Source organism: Sciurus carolinensis, chromosome 1 (genome assembly GCF_902686445.1).
Source record: "Sciurus carolinensis chromosome 1, mSciCar1.2, whole genome shotgun sequence".
Taxonomy (NCBI): domain Eukaryota; kingdom Metazoa; phylum Chordata; class Mammalia; order Rodentia; family Sciuridae; genus Sciurus; species Sciurus carolinensis.
The window spans coordinates 190,786,574-190,803,090 of NC_062213.1; the positions used below are offsets into that span (position 1 = coordinate 190,786,574).

Consider the following 16,517-nt stretch of genomic DNA (forward strand, 5'->3'; position numbering starts at 1 on the left):
CCTGGGCAGGAACAGATGTCCCGACATCCGATGCCCGGCTCCAGGAGCCTGGGGAGGGCCCCTCTTCCAGACTGGCCCTGTCCCTGCCCCCTGGGGTTGTCACAAGACCTGAGCCAAAGGGCTGGGTCCTGCCTGTCCTGGGAAAGCCAGCTTCCTGGAAGCCGGCCCCCCCCCGCCCTCCCCCAGGCAGCGGTTCCTGGAAGTTCAGGGATCTGCGCTGCGGAGCGAGGGGTGTGGGGCGCCAGGCCTGAGCGCCTGTATTCGGAGGGGAGAAGACAAGGGCTGATGTCGCTGGCGGACAGGACTGGAGTGTCCCCTTCACGGCTCACCTGTGGCCTGGGTCAAGTTACCCGCCTTCTCAGGAGCCTCACTTTCCCCAAATATAAAATGAGACACTGAAAGATCCGCAAGGCGAGCCATAGGATCGAGTGCAACTCTGTCCCTACAGCCGGGTGCCCGAAAGCCCTCAAAACAAGGGAGCCATGTCTCATCCTGCCACCCTCCTCCTCCTGGGGACACAGAGGCTCTGAGAGGGGCCGAGGGCCTGGAGTCTTGGCCCAGTTGTTAATACCCACGCCCACCAGCTTCGGAGTGAGCCTTCCAAAGGCCAGGTGCAGAGGCGGGAGGGCGGGGCGGGAACAGGTGGCAGGGCAGGACAAGGAGCCGCCGCCGGCCTCCTCGGGGTGGGAGCAGGCCTCCCCAGCCTCCGCAGAGACCTGGCCCCTCTCCCAGACACCCTCCACCTGCAGGCCAGGGCCTGGGGAGGTGTGAAATTCCTGTGTGAAGTCAGACTCGGGGCAGGCGGCATCTCAATCCCCTTCCAGGGATCCAGTGCCCAAGAGAGCAGGCCCTGCTGGGCACCCGGAGGGGACGAATCCGCTCCTGGAATTGTGGGCTGTCCAGGTAGACGGGGCTCAGGGAGCCCTAACCTGTCTCAAGTGGTCTTGAACTTGGCCTCTGGACTCAGACCAGAGTGACCAGGAAAACCTGTGTCAGAGCTCTGGCGGGGAGTGCAGCCACCCCAGCCCCAGCCCCAGCCCCAGGAGAACAGAAGTAATACCGCGGCTTTCCTTTGGCTGCCGAGAGAGCAAGTGAAATCACGTGGGCCCGGGAATTAGCATGCAGGTGGTCCCACCTGGCGGGCACGCACGGCTTCTTCACGCGTCTCCCCGCAGGAGTGGTGGAACAGGGCTCCTGGGGCTTCCCTCTCCTCCCCACTGAGCCAACAGTCACACTGGACAGTGCTTCTTTGTTTTCTTATATCAATATTTTAAAAAGGAGTAGCCCTTCATTATTGATAATATTAAATATCATTTACTGAAGCCTCAAGATCAAAAGAACACCTTGCCAGGTGGTTCCACTTGCATGTAATTGCAGTAACTCTGGAGGCTGAGGCAGGAGGATCACAATGGGAGCCTTGCTAAGTTGGTGAGGCCCTAAACAACTTGGTGAGACCCTGTCTCAAAGTAAAAAATACCAAGGACTGGGGATGTAGCTCAGTGGTAGAGCACCCCGGGTTCAGTCCAGTGCCAACCCCCTCCCCACATGCCTTCTGTGCATCATCTCATTTAAACTTCACAACACTCCCATGACATAGTAATTATTGTTCCATTTTAAGCCAAGGAAAGCGAGTCCTAGAGCAAACGAATCAGTCTGAAGTTCATCACTGCAGTAGGCTCCTCCTGAGAACACGCAGGGATCAAGGTGGCCGCATCCCAAACTTGCTGTGCGGGGACTCATGAATCTCAGCTGGGTAGAGCTCGGTGGGGGCAGTTCGTGTCGTCTCCCCATGGATTCTGCCAGGGTGGCTGAGGTCGGGAGCTTCCTGAGAGCTCATTCATTCATGTGACCGGATCTGTGGAGCTGTCAGCTGGACTATCTCCCTGCAGCATCTCTGTGTGACCACCGTGTAGTCCTTGGGTCTTAGGTCTGAGCTCATCTGACTTTTCCTCTCCGACCTTCAGACTATTTTCTTTAACCCTGGGGGTTGATCCAGTGATGCTTTCCCACTGAGTTACAGTCCCAGCCCTTTTTTTTTCTTTCTTTCTTTCTTTTTAATATTTTGATACAGAACCATGCTAAATTGCTTAGGGCCTTGCTAAGTTTCTGGGGCTGGCCTTGAACTTTCGATCCTCTTGCCTCAGCCTCCTGAGTTGCTGGGATTAGAGGTGTACATCACTGCACCCAGCTATCTTGTGTGGTTTGGTTTTGTTTTAGTACTGGGGATTTAACCCAGGGGTGATTAACTACTGAACCACGTCCCTAACCCTTTTAATTTTATTTATTTATTTATTTTTTTTAAATTTGAGACAGGGTCTTGCAGAGTTGCTCAGGGCCTCACTAAGTTGCGGAGGCTGGCCTTGAACCTATGATCCTCCTGCCTCAGCCTCCTGACTCTGGCCACTGTCTGCTTTTCTTGATAGCATTTGTTACATCGGAAATCATCTTTACTTCTTTTTCGATCTGTTTTATTCCACCAGAACATAATCTCCATGAAGAAAACATGAACTGTCCTCTCCTGCTTGCTCTTTATCTCCAGTGCCTAGAACAGTGCCTGGCACATAGTAGGTGTTCAACAAACACTTATTTAATTGACTTGAGAATCAGCACAGTTGATTGAATTGGTCACTGACGATCATTTTTTTGTTTTGCTTTGCTTTTTACTTATTAACTGATATTTTAATAGACATCTTGAAGCTGGGGTGGCAGTTCAGTGGCAGAACGCTTGCGTAGCACGTGTGAGGCCCTGGGTTCATTCCTCAGCAACACGTAAAATATATATATATATATATATATATATATAAATAAGCATATTGTGTCCATCTACAGCTAAAAATGTTTTTAAAATAAACATCTCAGGGAGTCAGTATATCCAGGGGTTTTGGAGGAAGGTTTTGGGGTGAGACTTGAGTTTCTCTCTCACCTCTGCCGTCCACTACCTTTGTGATGTTGGCCCGTATATTTAACTTCCCTGCATCTCAGTTTCCTTATTTGAAAGGTTCGTTTTGAGGCCCGAATAAAAACAAGGCATGCGCAGTGCTTGGCGCCGGGCCCCTGCTGCGGCCGTGGCCGCCCTCGGCGCCGGCTGGGTGCCGCTCGCCCTGGGTGCCGTCCAGGTGTGGGCTGCCGCCCTCCACAGCAGCCTGTCGGCCGTTACTCCACCAGTGCTCGCTCTGCGGGAAGTTCACTGAGTTGCACGCTCACTTGTGTACTTTTTGTATCAGGGTTATGGTTGTTTAAAGATCCACTGAGCAAGGTGAGCCTCATGCAGTAGGAACCTGCATCATTACCATTTTGCAGATGAGTAAACTGAGGTTCAGAGAGGTTCCGTCGCTGGCTCAAGATCACAGAGTAAACGCTGGGCAGAGGGTCTGGAACCTGGACTCTTCACCACCGCTTCCGTCCTGCTCCCTGCCTGGCATGTTGGAGCGCCCATCCAGCAGAGCTTTTATTATTAACATCCAACCTTTCTGTTCTTTTAAAATTTTTCTTCTATTTTATTTTATTATTTATTTTTTTTTTTTTGCGGTACTGGGGATCGAACTCAGGGCCTTGTGCTTCTGAGGCAAGCACTCTACCAGCTGAGCTATCTCCCCAGCCCTCTTCTATTTTAAATAATGCTTTATAGTATACTTTGGGCATTTTTTGGTTTTATCTGCTTTCCAATGATCTCCTTTGGATGGTGTCCCAAGGGTGAAATTAACTGGGAGAACTGGAGCCCAGGGAGCTGAGGTGCCTTGCTGAAGGTCACATTTAAGCAGTGGTGGTTGAAGCAGGGTTGCCCTGTGCGGTTGTATAGGTTGTTCACCTCACAAGGGCTGTGGGCTTCCCAAAGGAGGTCCACTAGGAATTCAGCCTTGGTCAGGGTGCGAATGGCCAGGGCTTGGAACGCCAGGAGGAAAGAATGAGATGGATGTGATGGGGAAGTGGTGGGAAGCCTATGTCAGTGGCACTGAGAAGCAAGAAAGAGGGTATTAGAAGCCAAGTGGGTTGGATCTTCACTCACCCACAAATATAAGCTAAGCTCCTACTGAATGCAGGTGCTGTTCCACTGCGGTACGGCCCTGAACTGACCCATCTGACCCCTACTTTCATTGATGGACGCTTTCTGGCATGGCTGGGGAAGATAGTTGAAGAACAAAGAAGTGGAGCAAAGCAGTGATGGACTGTACTAAACACAGGAAGGAACCAAACAGGTGCCGAGCCCAGGAGGGAGGCTGGGCACGCACCCCACGGAGGGGGTCGGAGGCTTCGGTGAAGAGCTGACATCTCAGCTGACAAGGCAAAGACTTTTAGGCAGAGCACACGGCATGTGCAAAGGCCCTGGGACTTTTATTTTGTGTACCAGGGATTGAACAGGAGCGCTTAACCAAGCCACATCCCCAGCCCTTTATATACATTATTGGAAACAGGTCTCACTGAGTTGCTTAGGGCCTCGCTGAGTTGCTGAGGCTGACTTTGAACTCACAATCCTCCTGCCTCAGCCTCCCAAGTCACTGGGATCACAGATGTGCACCCCCATGCCCTGCCCGAAGGCCCTGAGGTAGGATGCTGGCTTTCAAAGCCAGGCAGAAAAGGGTTTTGAAGGACCATGAGTTCAGAGTCACTACGGACAGTCGAGAAAGGGTTCTTCCCCCTCTGCTCGTTCTCTCCTGTCACCCCAGATTGTCGCCGAGCACCCCAATTCCTCCTTCCTCATCCTCTCACGTCCGTCCCGCCTTGCCTGCCTTCCTAGGCTGGGGTGGTCAGGCAGCGCGGGCTCCTGGGACCACGCAGCGCTCAGACCTGGGCTCAGGTCCCAGCCCTGCCATCCGTGCGCCCCGGGCTGCTTCCCGGCCTGTGAGGGCAACGCTACCCGCTGGGGTTTCAGAGTCAAACGGGGGCGGCACGCGGTGGGTGTCTGACAAGCCACAGCACCGGCCCTCTCCTTAGCTGTCACAGGGGCTTGACTTGTTTTCCCTGAAGCTCTTTATATTTGGGCAGCAGAGAGGCGGTAAAGTTCCGGGGTGACCACTGGCTCCTGGCTAGCTCTCAGGGGGCCAAGCCCCCACCTACCCCATTCCTCAGACTTTTAAAGAGAGTTTAATTCACAACCTAACTCCCGTCATTAACCGAGGGCCTATGACGCGCCAGCCAGTGCGCCAAGCGACTCCTGTACGTTCTTTCCTGTCATCCTTGTGACACCCCCCAGGGAAGTTCTGTGGTTATCTTTGTGTTACGTTCAGGAAACTGAGGCTTAGAAAAGTGAATTGACCGATTAACAGTCACTTGTCTAGCTAAGGGAGGAAACTGACCCCAGAGCCCACATTTTTCTGTACCCAAAACCTCTGTGCCCAGTCTCCAGGCTGTCCTGCCTCACGGCCACCTGGCCCAGGTCAGGAGAGTCTGCGGACTTCGTTTCCTGTGCCACTAGAAGCGCAGAGTTCCATGATGGACGGGCCTCCGAGTCCGGCCTCGGCGGAGGAAGCTGGGAGGTCTGCGACTTGGGGTGGCCCAGACCTTGCCCAGAGCTGGAGGCCTCCCCGGAGCAACAGGACCCGGCAGAAGGCGAAGCTGAGTCACCGAGTATTTATAGACCGGCCTCTCCTCTCCTCTCCTCGGCGTGGCCAGGACTTATCAGGTTCACTTGGGGCTCAGAGGGTGACAACCTGTTTATCATCCAAGGTCCCCAAGCAAGCTGTTGAGACATCCTCTGAGAACGAGGTCTGGAGGCCTGCGGCGTTAGGACCTGACCTGACCCCACGTCCACCCACGCTGGGCAACCCTCCCCACGCCCGTTGTTCCGCCTTCTTCCAAATATGCGGCCCCTCCTCAACCACCCCTACCCAGGGCAGGCTGGCCTCCGGTCAAAATGGGGCGGAGGTGCCGCTTCTTCCAGGAAGACATCCTGGACTGACCTGGGAAGGTGACAGCCTTCCCTGGCCCTGCTGTTCCTAGGGAGTGAAACTTGACATTGGTCAGATGGTTAAATCAACCATAAGACTCGGACCTTCTCTGGAAGGTACCCAGGATTGAACCCAGGGGCTCTCGACCGCTGAGCCACGTCCCCAGCTCTTTTAAATATTTTATTTAGAGCCAGGGTCTCACTGAATTGATTAGGGACTTGCTAAATTGCGGAAGCTGGTTTTGAACTTATGATCCTCCTGTGTCAGCCTCCCAAGCCACTGTGAGTGCAGCACCACATCCTGCAAGAGTTTCAACTTCATCTTTTCAGTCCTCACTATATGTATATATGTATAAAATATACGTGTTATATTTGTATGTATGATATTTGTGTACGTATATATATTATGTACATATATATTATATATGCATATTATATTTATGTGATATATATCATTTTTTCTTTCTCTTTTTTTTGTATCCAAACCAATCAACTAAAATCCGTCTTTATTTTTAGTGATTCTTTTTTTTTTATTTTTTTAATTTTATTGTAAGCAAATGGGATACATGTTGCTTCTCTGTTTGTACATGGCTCTTTCTCTTTTTTGTAGTGGGGATGGAACCCCAGGGGCACTTTACCACCAAGCTATATTCCCAGCCCTTTTCACCTTTGAGACAGTCTTGCCAAGTTGCTGAGGCTGGCCTCAAACTTGCCATCCTCCTGTCTCAGCCTCCCAAGTCACTGGGATCACAGGCCACCACACCCCACCCTCCCAATAACTTTATAAATTATTTATTATTAATTTGGTATCTATAGACAAGGAAATTGAAGCTTGGAGCAGTTAAGTAACTTGCCCAAGACCACCAGCTAGTAAGTAGCAGGGCCAGGCTCAAAATCTGGATCTTCCTTGACTCCAGAGTCCAGCCAGGCAGCAGGTGAACTTGGGCAAGACACTTTCCCCTGAAGCCTCAGTTTCTTTGTCTGTAAAATGGAGACACTGCTACCAAAGTCCCTGGTGCTTCCCACCCCACCCCCTCACAGTTGTAGAACTGAATAGGCCTGGTAAACAGTAGGCGCCCCACTGATGCTATCTCCACCCCTTCAACTTGTAGAATCAGTAAATTATCTTGTTCGGAGCTGCTGAGGACAAATCAGCCAGGACATTCCTTCCTCTGAACTTCAGGGACTTGAACCCAGGCCCCAGGCTACTCCAGCCCCCACTGTCCCACTGCCCCAACCCTGCTTCTCCCTAAGAGCCGGCTGTGAGGGCCGGGGCAGGGGAGGGCGGGAGGAGCGGGAGTCGGGGCGAGGGTGGCAGGGCGCAGAGGCACAGTAGACTGGCCTGGCTGTCCCTCAGGGGAGCTATTTTGGACGGGGCTGGCCTCCAGGAAGCTGGAACCCGAGGTGTCAGTGCCGAGTTAACAGAGCGGCCCCTGGGGCCAGATTTAGTGGTTGAGCCCTGACCCCAGATGGCGGTGCGGAAGCAGGCACAGAGCCACACTGCCTTCTGGGATTCCTGCCTTGGTTCCGAGTGCGCCCTGCTCCGCCCCGCCAGCTCCAAGCCTCCTCCCCAGGGCAGTTGGGAGCAGAGCCCCTAACTCGGGTCAGACAGGTCTGGGCTCAAGGCTTGGATTGGATGTTCCATTCAATACTGTGTGACCTTGGGCAAGGCACTTAATGTTGTGTCCTGAGGGTTCTGATGGTTAATTGGGGTCCCCCACCCGCTTAGGGCTTGGTGAGGGCAGGGCTAGTTAGTTCTCCTGTCCTCACCTCCCTGCAGGGGCCTGTACGCCCCCTGCCCCCAGGCCTTGACCTGGCTGCTCCAGGGGCCCTGGGGCTCACAGCACTTCCAGAAACTCTGATCCTAAGTCCCTTGGCCTTCTGGCCAGGGCCCATCTCAGACAGAGGTGAGGCCCAGCCTGGCTGCAGCCGAGCTCAGGTTTCTTGCTGGGGCTCATGAAAGGGCTTGGTTCAGGAGCCCGGGCTCTTTGGGTTCTGATCCATGGCAATAGAGCCTTTGAACAGTTGGGGATTTCTTTCCAACCATTTTTTTCTGCCTATACCACATTTATATACCTACCCATATAATTTTAAAAATAGAACAGGATCAGATGGCATTTAATTGGCCTGATTTTTTCTACGTGTGCTTAGTGATCTATCTCTCTGACATCTGACAGCTTTCTCTATTAGTGTTCAATGTGGAAAGCTTCCTGGAACTTTTTTAAACTGGAGGAATATTCATGTATGTATGTGTGTGTGTGTGTGTATGTATTTTTCCACATGGACAGTTGGAAAGCTTACTGGGATTTGCTTGTTTTATTATTTAGTAAACCTTTTCTTCAAGTATAGTTAAGTGTATGATTCAAGGCATTCTCACTAATTAGTGCACCTGGATAACCCACACCTGGCTCTAGAAACGGACCCGCTCCACACTCCCAGAGCCCACCAGGGCGACCACTGTCCTGACTTCCGGTAGCTTGGCTTAGTTGGCCTTTTTTGAACACCACATAAACAGAATCATACTCTTTGATCAACATTCTGTTTATGAGATTCATACACGTGGCAATGTTTGTTTATTCTCATTCTGTATAGTATTCCACTGTGTGGTCACATAGCCGTTTATCTGTCCTATCGATGGAAATGTGGGTCACTTCCAATGTTTTGCTACTACAAACAGCATTGCAAAAACCATCTTTGTACATAAATAGATCTGCATATCTGAATCTATCTATCCATCTGTCTATCTCTGCCACCTTTCTAGTTTGACGGGCTAGATTCCTGAGAGTCACCTGCTGAAGCACAAATTGGAATATGTTACATTTTGACTTTATCAAATGGCACCCTGACCCAAGCTCTAGAGGAGGCAGTGCCCCCGTCCCTACAGCCCCGCCCTCCACCTGTGATATTTTTGTCAATCTGATAGAAAAATCAGATTTTATTGCACTTTTAATGTGACTTATCACTCCAGCGAGGACAAGCACCTGCAGGTTTCGTTTTGGTCCGGGGGGCTTCGGCATGCCGTCTTTTCTGAATTGACTTTCTGTGTCCCTCACTGGGCCTGAAGATCTGCTTGCTCGTGGACAGGGACACTTGGTCTTTCCACGTGCTTCTGATGCTCCCTCCCTGCTGGTTACTTGTCTTTTAGCTTTGTTTATGGAGCAACTGCTGGTTTAAATATAGTCTGTTTTCTCTCCTGCTCCTTGTTTATGATCTGGATAGTCCCGGAGGGTGTGTGTGGCAACCTCTAGGTTCAAGTTGAGGGGGGTGGAGAAGGGCAGCCGCTGGGCCCCCGCAAGACTGTCTCTCTGGGGTACAAACAAAGGAGCACCCGGTCAGTGGGAGCCCCTGAGCTGGAGTTTGTCTCGGAGCCGTCTCTGGTCCAGTTTCCAGGTCTTCCCAGGGCCCTCAGGCACCCCTGCTCAGGGTCTCCCCTCAGTGGGGACAGTCTCTCACTTGGCCCTGGGGCCAGGAAGGGGGGTGCGGGGGGGGGCAGGGTCAGTGGGGGGGGCAGGAGAGGGAGGCCTAAGGACAACAGCTAGGCAGCCCCGCTCGCTCTCTAGATAGGGTTCGAACCCCTGGAGTTTAATGCCTGTATCTGTCTGCTGCAGCTGACATCACAAAATACACAGATTAGACGAATTCAACACTAGAAATTTACCTATCAGTTCTGGAGTCCGGGAAGTCCAAGATCAGGGTGCCGGCAAGGTGGACCTCATGCCGGGGCCTCTGGTCTTGGCTTGTGGGAGGCTGCCATCTTGCTTTGTGCTGATCACAGAGCCCCGCCTTGGTGTGTGTGCAGGAGGGAGAAGGGGCAAGTTCCTTTTGATAAGGCCACTAATCCCAGAGGACCAGGGTCCTTCTTCATAACCTCAACTAACCCTACTTACCCCAAAGGTCCCATCTTTACCTTCCATCATGCTGGGAAAGGTCTTCCACACAGGATTTCTGGAGCACTCAGTCCCCCGGAAGTCTAGCTTGGGGGGAGTCACCAGAGTGCTCTGTGAAGTGGCAGTGTTAACGGTACCGACTCCATGCTTAATAAGTCAATACCCACCTAGGACAGACTGTGATTGCCAGGCTCAGAGAAGGTCCTCAGTAATCCGTGCCTCCTCACGCTGCGCCAGGGCGGGTCTTCCATCCCAGGAGAATCCAGAGTTGGAATGGTGGTGGCTGCCTTCTGGGCTAGATCATAAAAGGCACTGCCATTCCGTCTTGCTCTTTTGGATCCCTTGCTCTGAGAAAAGCCGGGTGCCATGTCACGAGGATGCTCAAGTGGCCCTGTGGGGAGGTGCCTGGGCTGAGGCCTCCCACCAACTTGCCAACCCTGTGTGCGCCATCTTGGAAGCAGATCCTCCAGCTCAGTCAAACCCTCTGATAAAGATCCCCACAGCCCTAGCCCACATCATGACCATAACCTCCTTAGAAAACCTGAGCCAGAGCCACCTGGCTGAGCTGCTCTTGAACCCCTGAGCCACAGAAACTGTGTAGGATAATAAATGTTAATTTTTTTAAATTGGGGATCGAATTCAGGGATGCTTTACCACCGAGTTGCATCCCCAGCCCTCTTTTTATTTTTTATTTTGAGATAGGGTCTCGCTAAGTTGCTTAGGGCCATGCTACACTGCACTGCTGAGGCTGACCTTGAACTTGCCATCCTCCCAGCCTCGACCTCCCAAGTTGCTGGGATCACAGGTGTGCGCCACCATACTAATAAATGTTGATTTATTGAATGTTGATTAAATAAATGCTGATTTTTGGTTTCAGCTGCCATGTTTTGGGGTAATTTGTTATGCAACAATAGATAATCCATAGATGGCAGGCAGGGTGGCACCTACCTGTGGTCACAGCTGCTTGGGAGGCTGAGGCAAGAGGATCATTTGAGCCCAAGAGTTTAAGGCCAATCTGGGCAACATAGCAAGACAAAGTCTGAGGAAAAAGGAAAAAAGACAAAGTCCACAGGCCACAGAGTTATCCACAGAAACTGCCCCGAGGGTGGTGGTCACTCCCTGGACTCTGCTGGGCATGTGCCTGGCAAATGGTCCCGCCTCTGTGTCGTCAGTTCTCAGCGAGGGAGAGGGTGCCGGGGAGACGGTCACCCAGACCTAGACTCCCAGGGTAGAAAGGCCCAGAGCGACCGTCGCTGTGCCCCGCTCTCACTTACAGATGAGCGACTGGCACACACAGGTCCACCCTCCCTGGACCTCGGAGCGGAGACCTGGCCTCAGATCAGCTGGTCCTCGGGCGGGTGGCCTCCTGGTCGTTGCTCCGTGCTCTGAGGGTCTCAGCTAGGTGTGGCCCTGCCTCTTGGTTCACACAGCACGTTCACCGTGTTATTTCGGGACCCTCAAAGCGGAGCCCCCTCCAGACCTATTGGCTCTCATGTCCCCAGGACATTCTTTTTCTCTAAAGTCTTCACAGCTTCCCAAAGTCCTTGGAGCTGACCACAGTGCCGTCTAGACCTGGGGACAGTGGGAGGAGGCCGGGCGTCTCCTGGCCCAGGCCTTGAACGACGAGGTCCCGGGACACTCTGCTCCCTTCTGGGGCACGTGAACCAGGCCCGGTAGACCTTGTCCTGGCACCTGGGGCTGCATCATGCCCCAGACCCCATGGATCTGCCTCTGCCAACTGCCCTGGTTTTAGCCACTGGATCAAATGACTTGGGTTAGGTCCTGTGATTTGGGAAGGTTCTTCAATGAAGATGGCATCCAAACACATGGCAGAGATCTTGGCCCCTAGGAAAAGCAGAATCTGTGCCACCCACCCCCATACCTGAGGGGAAGCCAGAGCAGAGGCCAGGCGGACGCCAGCCTCCAGGGGCCGCAGGGGGTGCGGGGAGAGCAGGCACGCGCAGGTGAAAAAGATCCGCTTGCTGATGTGCCTGGGATGTCCCTGGGAAGCCTTTCAACCACCCGGAACCTTGTGTGTGGGAGAGGAGAAGACGGTGAGTTATTTCCTCTCCAGAATCACCACCCCTGGGGCTGCGTCATCACGGGCAAGTCCCTGCCCCCGACCCGGCCACCAGGGACAGGGAAGGACCCTAGGGATGATCGTCTCCTGCAGTTGTTCCATTTGGCAGATGAAGGAACCGAAGGTGGGTGTGGCTGCCAGCATCGCGTTGCCAGTGTCCACAGAGAGGGAGCTGGAGTCCAGGCCCCAGGCCAGGGTTCTACCCCGAACCCAGAGGTCTCAAAATCTCAGGTTTCCGAAAAGTCCCTCCTGTAGTGACAATCAAAATCAGCATAGACGTAGGGGTTAAACAGCCTATTCCAGCCGGTGCGATGCGGTGTGCACGCCTGTGATCCCAGCGACTTGGGAGGCTGAGGCAGGAGGATCACAAGTTCAAAGTCAGCCTCAGCAACTCAGCAAGACCCTGTCTCAGAATTAAAAAGAGAAAGGACTCGGGTTGTGGCTCAGTGGTTAAGCACCCCTGGGTTCAATCCCTGATACCAAAAAAAAAAAAGAAAGAAAAGAAAAGAAGTTGGGCTTCTTTTGTTCAGTGTGATAATAGCACAGAGACCATGTAAAAAAAAGTCGTCAGAAATGCACGCGGAAGTATTTACATGTCAGATGAGTGTCTGACATTTGCTTTAAAAATATTTCAGAAAAAAGAAAGTCCCTTGTGGTATAGATGGAATCAGTTTGGGAAATGTTGAAAGAGTCGAAGTGGCTTGGGTTACAGGAGTGCATCAGCCTATGCTCTCTTTTATATGATTGAAATTTTCATTAACAAACAGTAAAAACAAACTGTTTACATAAATAGAATTGCAGAGAGGGCGACAGTAAAATGTAGTGATTGAGAGCCCTGGTCCGGACACAGCACTGGTATTCTAGTCTCTTCACTGGCCCTAGCCTTACTGCATTTCTGATACCCGGTGATGGAGATGGTTTACGACTCTCTGGTTCTGATTCTGCTTCTGTCACTCATTGCTGGTGAACATCAGCTGAGTGACTTAACCTCTCTGAACTTCTGTAACTCAGCTGCAAAACAGGAAAAACCATGATCCCTGCTTGAGTTATTTGGAGGACTAGACTGCAGGAAGAATGGACAGGACTTAGCACAAGGCCCAGCACATAATAAGCACTCAATAAATGCTTTAGTGGAGGAGCGCAGGTTTAGGAATCAGGCTACTTGGATGTGAACACACACTGGTTTTTTTTCTGTCACTTGTGTGACTTCGGCCAAGCCAATTAACTCTCTGTACCTCATTTCCTCTTGGGGAAAGAAAAAAAAAACCAAACAAACAAAGATCCTCATGCCTTCCCTACAGGGCTGTTGGGAGGATTAAATGACCAGAAGTGTTCTGATGCCCGGGCGGACCACGTGGGCACTTCCCTGCTGTACCTCTGGACTTGCGGCAGCGCGGTCTTGCCAACGCCCAGGCTGGAGTCGATCCCACTGTCCATTTGCTGGGCACCTGGGCTGCCAAGTGCGGCTGGAGAAAGTCAACAGGACCACGTGCATGGCCCCTTGCAGTGCCGGCTTGTGCTGGGACAAAGCAAGGACCTTCTGCCCCTGACGGCCCTCCGCCTTCTCCACGCCTCCTCCTGCGTCCCACGTCCCACGCTGGAGGGTCCAGACCTTCTCCACCATCCCCTCTTGCTGCTCTGGGCACTGCTTAGCCTGGGACGGTGACCTCAGTCGCCCTTCCTCCACCTCCCAGCGCTCCGGCCTCCCTTCCCTCCCTTCCTCAAAGGTCCCAGTGTCCCTCTCCTTCCCAAGGCTTTAGATTTTACTCCCTCACCCCCACCCGGGCTCCAGTACTTTCTTTGCACTGTTTGTACCGCCTCAAAAAATCTTGCTCAAACACCTCTCCCAAATCTGACCGCCACCCAGGTCCGCCCTTATAGGAAAGTGTGCGGGACCTCCCCAAAGAGACAAGGACCAGCCAGCCCGTGGTCACAAGGGCTGAGCGGCCAGCCTCAGGAAGGGAAGGGAAGGGGAGAGGGGAGGGGGCAGCCCTGGAGGAGGAGGAGGGCCCTGCTCTGTCCCAGCACACTCTCACCCCGCCGCTCCTAAGAACCCCAGATGCATAGAGACCGTCTTTGGATCTTTGCGCTCAGTCTTCAGAGTCCCGGTGGCGAGTGGAACTCACAGGCAGAACTGGAGACAGGACAGCTGGACTGGCTGGGTGTGCAGAAGAGGAGGGGGCCCTGAAGGGATGGATGCTCAGCTTCCTGCTCGGTGCACATGGGCGGCTGGTAGTGTCGCCCACTGAGGCAGGAGACAAGAAAATAGTCAAGAGTTACAGGTTGGATAAATCGGCAGCACAGTGGTGGCGTCAGTGACCCGGGACTTTTTATAGTTCCCCTCTGCCATCTCTGAGAGTTGACACCTTCCTCAGACCTGAGCCCTCATGGATGCAAAATGGCTGCCTGCCCTCTCGGGACCCGTTCAAAGGCATTAGTGAACTTTCTTCTTGCTTTATTTTTGGGAGGGGTGGGATACCAGGATTGAACCCACGGGTGCTTAACCACTGAGCCACATCCCCAGTCGTTTTATATTTTATTTAGAGCCAGGGTCTCACTGAATTGCTTTGGGCCTCACTAAGTTGCTGATTTTGGACTCACAATCCTCCTGCCTCAGCCTCCCCATCCACTGGCATTACAGGCGTGCTCCACCGAGCCGGCCTTGCATACTCATTTTTATCAAGGAGGAAAGAATTGAATTTTAGCCAACAGACTTCTCCTCTCTCTCTCTCATCGGTCGTAACTACATCCTTAGGCAAAAGGGAGTGGGAATTACCACCTTAGGCTTCCAGTCTTTGCGACTTAACCCGGTGGCAGTCAGAAGCCCACCTTCCTGGGGCACAGGGCTGTCAATGTCTGAAGAGTCCTGGGGGCCTGTGAGCAGGAGGAAGCGATGGTCTCTGCTCACTGTTCACCTTCTTCCTACCCCTGGCTGGCTAGCAGGGTCGACTTGCCCCAACACAGCAGAGCCCGGAGGAGCTCGGGCTCGGGCTCCAGAGGCAAGCTCTTGGATTCACGTCCCAGAGCCACTTCTTGCTGTGTGACCTTACACAGTTGGTTTACCTCTCTGTGCTTGAGTTTCCTCCCCTGTGGAGTGGGAATACGGTGGTTCCTATATTGCAGGTTGGTGAGATGATGAAATGAAATAACGCCTCAAAGTGCTTAGTGCTGGGTGTGCGCGTGGTAAGCGATCGCCAGAAACCAGCCTCCTCAAAACTGCCCAGTTGTGTTCAAGATCTCCCCTTTCCATGCCTGGTTCCTCTTCGCCTCCCCTTCCTTTCCCTTCCCGAGGTTGGCTGCTCAGCCTGTGACTGACCTGCTAGTTCTTGCCTCGGGGCCTGGTCGCTCTCTTTCTGGAGGTCCTGCACACTCTTCCCATGAGTTGCCAGACCTCCTAGACACCCTGGGGCCAGAGGCCGCTGCTCCGTCTTCTGCCTGGCACCGTAGACCAGGTGACCCAAGGTGCCTGCATGAAATCCTACCTTAAAAACAGCCATCGGGCCAGGTGCGGTGGCGCACGCCTGTCATCCCAGCAGCTCAGGAGGCTGAGGCAGGAGGATCTCAAGTTCAAAGCCAGCCTCAGCAGCTTAGCAAGGCCCTAAGCAACTCAGCGAGACGAGTCTCTAAAATTTGAAATAGGGCTGGGGATGTGGCTCAGTGGTTAAGTGTCCTGGATTCATCCCGGGCACAAAAAAACAAGACAAAACCCAGCCACTCGACCTGCTGTAACGACTTCTGCCTGCCGACATGAAAAATGTCCTACAAAACGTGAAGAAATTTAAGATTCGTGCATGGAGCCAAGGGGAGCTGGCTGAGGGCTCAGTTCAGGCAGCGCTGCACGGCACTGCGAGATCATTCCCATCTGTCCCCCTTCCTGAACTATGAGCATCTAAGAGAGGGAAATGGATCGCTCATCCTTCTGTCACCTTGGTGCCTGCTGTATACTTAACACTCAGAAAAATGCCTGATGATGAATGAATAAGGCTCCGGCCTCTCCACTTCCTTTCTAAGCAACTTTTTTCTTCTTCTTTGTTTTGTACGGGGTGCTTAACACTTAAGCCACATCTCCAACCCTTTTTATTTTTTATTTTGAGACAGGATCTCATAAAGTTGCTTAGGGCCTCACTAAGTGGCTGAGGCTGGCCTTGAACTTGTGATCCTCCTGTCTGAGCCTCCCAAGTCACTGGGATTACAGGTGTGCGCTATCCCACCGGGCTTCTAAATGACATTGAACAAGATCCTTTTCTCCTCTTGACCTGTTTTAAAAATCTGTCAAATGAGGGACTGGGCTATGTCTCAAGGGAGCCCTTTCAGTGTAAGTGCTATATGTAGGCAAGGGATGGAGGGACAGGTTGCCTGGGGTGGCGTCTCCAAGGTCTTCGACAGAATGCTCAGAATGCTCAGACTACGCTCAGGTCTGAGGCAGAGGGACGGGCGGAGAGACAGGGCTGCCCTGATCCCTCTTCTTGGGAATTGCTCATGACTGTAGGAGAGGGGCTGGAATCTAGGTCCATTAGGTGGGTGACGGGGCACTATTAACCCCTTGTGTCCCAGTGGCCCACTCTCTGGGTTCCATCCCCTGGTTTAGCAGCCTAGCCAGGGGGAGACCAATTTCTGCAGGAAACTCTGGGTACCCAACCCTCCCCTAAGCCTGCCTCCGAACAGG

The 16,517-nt window shown here is 52.8% G+C and overlaps 1 long non-coding RNA gene across 4 annotated transcripts; it reads right to left on the minus strand.

Annotated features, from left to right (window-relative positions):
- Window positions 1-8,500: 8,500 nt before the first annotated feature.
- LOC124961977 (uncharacterized) lies at window positions 8,501-12,243 on the minus strand. Of its 4 annotated transcripts, none has more exons than XR_007104395.1 (4): window positions 11,921-12,243; window positions 10,720-11,800; window positions 9,543-10,118; window positions 8,501-9,189 (listed from the first exon to the last, which is right to left on the minus strand). It is a non-coding gene; the product is annotated as an uncharacterized LOC124961977 (long non-coding RNA). The 4 variants fall into 4 exon arrangements; XR_007104398.1 differs by having other exon boundaries at window positions 10,720-11,185; window positions 11,654-12,243; XR_007104396.1 differs by having other exon boundaries at window positions 11,046-12,243.
- Between the last annotated feature and the right edge of the window lie 4,274 nt (window positions 12,244-16,517).